Source organism: Heterodontus francisci, chromosome 34 (genome assembly GCF_036365525.1).
Source record: "Heterodontus francisci isolate sHetFra1 chromosome 34, sHetFra1.hap1, whole genome shotgun sequence".
Classification (NCBI taxonomy): domain Eukaryota; kingdom Metazoa; phylum Chordata; class Chondrichthyes; order Heterodontiformes; family Heterodontidae; genus Heterodontus; species Heterodontus francisci.
This window is the reverse complement of record NC_090404.1, coordinates 47,859,262-47,867,667: the sequence shown is the minus strand read 5'-3', so window position 1 is coordinate 47,867,667 and position 8,406 is coordinate 47,859,262.

The window sequence follows — 8,406 nt, the reverse complement described above, 5'->3', positions numbered from 1 at the left end:
TCTTGAAAGCAGTTAAGGTATATCTGAATTTCTATGAAGTCCATAGAAAAGTGTTGTGATTTTAATTTATTTTAATGTAATTTATTTTATTTGGGTCACGTCTATCAATACATGTTTATCTGTTTTCTCACCATGCTTAATTCTGTAACGGGCAGAAGACTATATTCATTATCCTCACCTTTTGCTTCAATTATCTGGGATGGCTTCAGTTCAACAGTGTGATTGACTTTGAACAGGTTGGCTGGTTTCTGCATTGCACACAATATTACACCTGTTTAAGTTAATTGTCTGTTTTACATCCGATGTAGTTTAAACACGAGACTGTATATTCACAGTGACTGAAGAATTATACGCATATAATATAAAATGGCCAAGGTACCTCAGCACCCACGCTGCGGCCTAACAATTCACAGTTGGGCATGGAAGCAAATAACAGGTTCTTCAGTTATAGCAATGTGACAATACCAATGAAATACAGTATCAATAGCGTGCTAAAATGTGTAAACAATGTTGTCATAGTATCATCCTACTATATAGTCCACTTGTGACTTGTGGTAATACAATATATAATAGCACATTGTGATTTAAAACATTCCCTTTTCAACGTTCCCCACTTCCAACCCCGCTGGAACAAACTATTCTGAGTCAGGCTAGGGGATGAGGGAAGGTGGGAACAGAGCTTAGATCCCTGGAACTAAGGAAGGTCAAACATTATTAAACTTGATTTCAAAGCCATGTTTGGAAGTGTAGGTATCGATGAAAAACCCAGTGGCTTTCGTGGAGGCACAACATCATCACCCAGAAATAGCTATGTGGAAACAAGGCAAAAACTGGTGGAAAGTTCATTCACTCCCCACAGCGGCCAAGTGGCTGGTTCAGTGAAAATGGGAAGAATTTTCAAATGTTATTTAGATGCCAATGTTCAAGTCTGCTCATTTTTTTCAATTCCACAATATAGGGAGGTAAAATTTTGAACAGAAATAAATAGTGCAAACACTTAAACATAATATCAACAAACCAACACACTTTAAAAAGACATGGTCCTTTGGTTTGTGACCAATCAATCATATTGCTGTACAGGTGGCTCTTTGGCAGCAAGTTGCACAAAGTGTGGTCAATAGCAAGTCACTGGAACATTCTAAATAACTAGCACCTTTTACAACGAATAACTTACTGAAACATTTTACCTGGAACTGCGATAGCTGCAAGGACAGTGTAATAAATGGCATAGGCCAGGCCTCTTGGCGGGGCGTGCATTTTACTGCAAGAAGCAGTGATCTCCGTTTGGAATCCCACACACGGGCGTTCAACCTTCAAATGATACCTTATTATACCCGATGTGAAATCCCCAGAGACACAATTAGACAACAGAACCATTAAAGTGAATTTCAGTCATTGAACAAACAGGTTCAGTTATATCACCAGTTATATTAATTCCAGTCATTAAGCAAACAGATCGATTCAGTCGATTTGTCTCTCATTTTCGATGCAGTAGATTGGACAAAATATGGACGCCACAGAGTTTGAAAAGGTAACAGCGAATAGTTACAATGTGATCTGCACCCTTAATTCGCATTGCAACGTGCTGGTGTTTTCTTAAATTCTTCAGGAAATCAACTTAACCTAAAAACATTAAGTGTTGGAAATACTCAGCAGGTCTGGCAGCATCTATGGAGATAGACGCAGAGTTAACGTTTTAGGTCTGTGACCTTTCATCAGAGGTTAGAATGGTTTTAATCATTAAGCTTTAACATGATTTTATTATTAACAGTATTGTTCTTTAACAGTATTATAGTAAATGACAAGTAATGAACTGTTTACCCCATGGATTTCAAAATAATCAGGCAAAGTTTAGAAAAGCATTAGGTTTTAAGCAAGGGCGGCACAGTGGCGCAGTGGTTAGCACCGCAGCCTCACAGCTCCAGCGACCCGGGTTCAATTCTGGGTACTGCCTGTGTGGAGTTTGCAAGTTCTGCGTGGGTTTCCTCCGGGTGCTCCGGTTTCCTCCCACATGCCAAAAGACTTGCAGGTTGATAGGTAAATTGGCCATTATAAATTGCCCGTAGTATAGGCAGGTGGTAGGGAAATATAGGGACAGGTGGGGATGTGGTAGGAATATGGAATTAGTGTAGGATTAGTATAAATGGGTGGTTGATGGTCGGCACAGACTCGGTGGGCCGAAGGGCCTGTTTCAGTGCTGTATCTCTAAACTAAAAAACTAAACTAAACAAGTGAGGGGGTGGGGGCAGAGGGCAGGAGAGATTAAACAACAAAGCTGTCCTGGTACAAAGGCAAAGAGTGTGTTAATGCTGATGGTGAAAGTTAAGATCTAGTGAGTGATTTAGTTAAGGGGTGCTGATGCTAAGTCACCAACATGCCGCAGCAACTGATAGAATTGAAAAAAATGCGTAAGCGTTCGGATTTGTGGAGGAATACAAGGCCGAGGAGGCCTGTACATAGATCCAGTTTATGATACACATTCCTGAGGCATATAAATTGTTATACAACCGAGGTGAAGGATGAAATAGCCATAGTACGTGGCACCTCTGTAGTCAATTAACACAGTCAGTGTGAGGGTAGGATTAATAATAAATAGATAAGCGCAAATATGCACATATGCAGTCAAACACATTCGAATAGGGTAAAGATGGTGCCTGTTCCCTCCACAAGATAAAGCTTTGGACACAGTCTGAAATGCACTGCATGGACAGTAGCTTTGGGAGGCCAAGTCTGATTATTTTGAAATCCATGGGGTAAACAGTTCATTACTTGTCATTTACTATAATACTGTTAAAGAACAATACTGTTAATAATAAAATCATGTTAAAGCTTAATGATTAAAACCATTCGAACCGGAATCATACTGAAGTCAGTGTTGCAGGACTAACAATACTTTTTTTTAGAATGACAGAAAGCAATTTACTAATAATGGGAGGTAGTGGTAATAGATTAGTATAAATGGGTGGTTGATGGTCGGCACAGACTCGGTGGGCCAAAGGGCCTGTTTCAGTGCTGTATCTCTAAACTAAACTAAACTAAACTAATTCTCTTGGGGCAAAAACAAGAAATGCTGGATTCACTCAGCAGGTCTGGCAGCATCTGTGGAAAGAGAAGCAGAGTTAACGTTTCGGGTCAGTGACCCTTCTTCGGAACTAGAAGGGTTCCGAAGAAGGGTCACTGACCCGAAATGTTAACTCTGCTTCTCTTTCCACAGATGCTGCCAGACCTGCTGAGTGAATCCAGCATTTCTTTTTTTTGTTTCAGATTTCCAGCATCCACAGTATTTTGCTTTTAATTCTCTTGGGGTACGGGTTCAAATATCACCACGGTATCTGGTGGATTGTAACTTCAATTTATTGATTAAAATTATCTGGAACTGAAAGCCACACTCAGTAATGGTCCATGACACTATCACTGATTGTTGTGAAAACCCATTTGCTTCACTAATATCCTTTCGGAGCTGCCCTCCGAAATCGCCTAGCAAGCCATTCCATTATCAAGGGCAATTAGGAGTGGGCAAAAAATGCTGGCCTTGCCAGTGGCACCCACATGAAAGAATAAAAAAGAATAAAAATAAGCAACAATTCAATCAAATTTTTATTTGGAGTTATTTCTAACTTCTACACAATTATGTGTGGGAGCAGTGGTGTAATTATTGGATTAGTAACCCAGAGTCCCAGATATATGCTTTGGAGATATGAGTTCAAGTCCCTGGTGGAGTTTAAATCCAAATAATTAATAATTCTAGAGTAAGAAAAAACTAGTCTCAGTAATGTGATCATGAACCTGCCTGTTTGTCACAAATCTCATCTGGTTCACTGATGTGCTTTAGGAAAGGGATTCTGCCATCCTTGCCCAGTCTGGCCTGCATGAGACTGTAGTTCCACAGTAATGTGGTTGACTTATACAGCCCTCTGAAATTGCCTAACAAGCCACTCAGTTATATCAAACTGCTCCAGAAGAATCCAAAAAGATTAAAACCTGATGGAGCACCTGGCATTGATCTAGGCAAGGCAAATGGCAAAGACAGACCCTGCAAAGTCCTCCTCGTGAATATTGGGGGACTTTTCCCAAATATGGGAGATGTATCCACAGACTTGTCAAGAATCAGTCTGACATAGCCATACTGACAGAACCAGAGTTTACAGCGAATGTCCCTGATTCCTCTATCACATCTCCTGGTTGTGGCCTGCCCCACAGGTACGATAGATGAACCACAGGTCGCGGCACAGGGGTATACAGTCAGCAGGGATTGGCCCTGGGAGTCCTCAACATTGAGTCTGGATCACATAAAGTCTCATGGTATCAGCTCAAACATGAACAAAGATTTCTCCTACTGATTACCAACGACCGCTCTCCCTCAGCTGATGAATCAGTTCTCCTCTATATTGAACACAACTTGGAAGAGCACTTAGGGTTGCAGGGACACATAATGTACTCTGGGTGGGGGACATCAATGTCCATCACACAGAGTGAGTAGTGGCTCGGTCACACCAGTACTGACCACTCTGGCTGAGTCCTGAAGCACATATCTGCGAAACTCGGGCTGTGGAAAGCGATGTGGAAATGAACAGAGGGAAAAGCTAACCTGGCTTCGCCCTTACAAATCTTCCTGTCGCAGATGCATCTGTCCATGACAGTACTGGGCCCGTTTTCACACTGAGAATACACTCGAACGCGTTGTGTGGCATTACCAGTGTGTTAAATAGAATTGTTTCAGAAGAGATTTAGTATGTGAAAGCTAGGCACCCATTCCACACTGTGGGCCAATAGGAGGAGCACAAATGCATTCAACTCAAATCTGTAACCTCATGGCCCGGCATATCACTCACTCTACCATTACTCTCAAACCAAGGAAAGTACCATGGTTCAATGAGGAGTGTAGGAGAGCATGCCAAGAGCGGTATAAAGCATACTTTAAAATGAGGTGCTAACCTGGACTACAACACAGGACTACAAGCAAGTATATAGCGGAAGCAGCATGCGAAAAGTGGAACAAAGTGATCCCACAACTGACGTATCAGATCAAAGCTCTGCAGATCTGCCACATCCAGCTGTAATGGTAGTGAACAATTAAACAGGTAACCAGAGGAGGAGGCTCCACAAACACTCCAATTCGATGCACTCCACGTGATATCAAGAAACAGTTGAAAGCACAGGATAGTGCTAAGGTTTTGGGCCCTGCCAGTATTGAAAACTTGTGCACTGACTATCTGCGCCCCGAGACAAGCCATTCCACTCCATTTACAATTATCTGACAACGTGGGAAATTGATCAGGTACGTCCTCTCTGCACAAAGCCAGACAAAGCCAATCTACCAATTATCACCCATCAGTCTACTCTCAATAATCAACAAATTGACGGAATGTGTCACTGTCAGTGCAATCAAACAGCACTTGCACAGCAATAACCTGTTCACTGATGCTCAGTTTGTGTTCAGCCAGGGCCATTCAGCTCCAGATTTCATTACAGCCTTTATCCAAACATGGCAAAAACGGCTGAATTCGATGAGAAGGACTGCCCTTGACATTAAGGCTACACTTGATGGAGTGTTGCATCAAGAAGCCCTAGCGACTTTGATCTCAATAGGACTCGAGGGAAAGCTCTCCACTGGCTGGAGCCATACCTACAACAAAGGAAGATGGTTGTGAATTTTGGTGGCCAATCATCTCAGTCCCAGGATATTGCTGCAGGAGTTCCACAGGGTAATGTCCTAGTTCCAAACATCGTCAGCTGCTTCATCAAAGACCATTCATTACTTAGATCCACAGAGTCATTTATGGCATAGAAGGAGACCATTCAGGAACTTCAACCAATCGAGTCCATGCCAGCTCTCCGTGAAGCAATCCAGTCAGTCCCACGCCCCTGCTGTTTCACGGTGGCTCTGCAAGTTTAATTCCTTCGAGTGTCTAATCAATTTCCTTTTGAAATCATTGATTGTCTCCACTTACACCGCCTTCGTAGGCAGCACGTTCCAGGTCATTACCACTCGCTCCATAGAAAAGTTCTTCCTCACATTCCCGCTGCATACCTTGCTCAAAATCTTCAATCTGTGTCCCCTAGTCCTTGTACCATCAGTTAATGGGAACAGTTATTCCTCGTTAACCTTATCTAAGCCTGCCACAATATTGTGTACCTCGATCAAATCTTCCCTCAACCTCCTTTGCTCCAGGGAGACAATCCCAGCTTTTCCAATACAACTTTGTAACTCAAATCCCCCATCACTGGAAGCATTCTGGTAAATCTCCTTTGAGCCCTCTCAAGGACCCTCACTTCCGTACTAAAGTGTAGTGACTGGAACTGAACGTAGTGCTCCAGTTGGGGCCTATCAAGAGCTTTATAAATGTTTAGCATAACCTCCCCGCTCTTTCACTCTTTGCCTCTATTTATGAAACCAAATATCCCATATGCTTTGCTAACCAATCTCTGAACATGTCCTGCCACGTTGAAGGATCGATGCACATAAGCACCCAGATTCCTCTCTTCCTGAAAGCAATTTAGAACTGTGCCATTAAGTCAATATTGACTTACTCTATCCCTTCTACCAAAATGCATCCCCTCACACCTGTCTTTATTACATTCCATCTGCCACCTCTCTTCCCATTCCGGAAGATCATTTAAGTCCTGTTCCTATCATCCTCGTTGTTTGCCACTCCTCCTAATTTTAAATCATCGCAAATTTTGCAATTCTACTCTGTATTCCAAGGTCTAAATTATTTTATTTAGCAAAAAAGCAGTGGTCCCATCTCTGACCCCTGGGGAACACCACTGTCTAAAATCTTCCAGTATGAAAAACTAACATTACCACGACTCGATGTTTCTGTCCTTCAGCCAATTTTCTGTCCATTTGGACACTGGGTCTCCTATTCTATGAATCTCAGTTTTGTTAATCAGCTTTTTCTGTGGTACTTTATCAAAACCTTTCTTAAAATCCAACGACCAACCGACTCCCATCATCAACATTCTCTGTTACTTAGTCAAAAAATTCAATTACATTAATCAATCATGATCTGCCTTTTACAAATCCATGCTGGTTATCCTTAATTAACTCAAACCTCTCCAAGTACCATTTGATTTTTCGCTGTTTCTGAAACACATCAATGATGTTAAACCAACTGGCCTGTAGTTGCAGGGACTGTCCTGACATCCTTTCTTGAATAAGGGTGCCACATTTGCCACTCTCCAATCCTCTTTCACCTTCCCCATATCTAGGGAAGACTGAAAGAGTATGGCAAGCACATCCACTATCTCAATAATAAAAGCAAAAAAAAAACTGCAGAATCTGAAAATGTGCAATAAATACAGGAAGTGCTGGAAATACCCAGCCGGTCTGGCAGCATCTGATGAAATGACCTCACAATTTTAAGCAACGTTTCCGTTATTGCCATTGCATCATATTCCCATATTCCTATTTGTGCGTGTAGATCACCAAACTTATTCATCAAACATTGTACATGTACATACATGCCTTCTATTCTGTCTTTGCATTCCGCTTAGCCCCTGCCAGTATACGTGGCAGAGACTCGAGGAAGTACTCAGTTAAACAGGCATGGCAAATTTTAGAGAGAGTACTCAGGTCAATGAGACATGGGAAAGACTAGAGAGACAATTCAGGTTACACAGAAATGCTATATTCTTTCATGGGATGTTGACATTACTGGCAAGGCCAGCATTTGCTACTCATCCCTTATTGCCCTGGAGAGGGAAGGAGGTGGTGAGCCGCCTTCTTGAACCACTCAAATCTCTTCGGTGTTGGTAGTTCCACAGTGCTGTTAGGGAGGATGCTTCATGTTTTTTGACCCATCAACAGTGAAGGAACTAGAATATAGGTACAAATCAGGGTGGCGTGTGGCAGCTGCAAGCATTAAACAGTTCTTTGAACGATCAGCACAGCAATGCAAACGGTTTCTTGAAAAAGAAGGCTTTTCTTCTTTACTAATGGAATTAACTGGGCTTGGAGATCCTTGTAGAATTTTGTGCTGTGAGAGAAATAGACAGCTTCTTTCTCTTTAGTTCGCCTCGCTAGAAATTCTCTCAGAACTAATCGGTTTCAGCCCGTTTTTGCCAGTTCCACACACAGTCAAGTGGAAACATTACTGTGTCACCTCTCTCTCAGTCCTGCTGTTGCCCAGGGTAACAAAAATTCACCTGTTGCACACTGTGTCTCCAGAACCTTCTCTTCCTTAAAGGTGCACTGTTTTTAACAGAATCTTAAATGCACACACGCTTCTTTTAATCTGAGGAGAAAAATAATTACAGGTCTGTACACCTCTGCCCTTGGCTAAATTAAACACCATTCCTGAAATGTCAATTTACAATGCCAAAAAAATTCAAACTGGGAAAAAAAAACTCTTAGCATTTTCTACATTCACACTATTAAAAATTTACATCATTTTCTTTGTACTA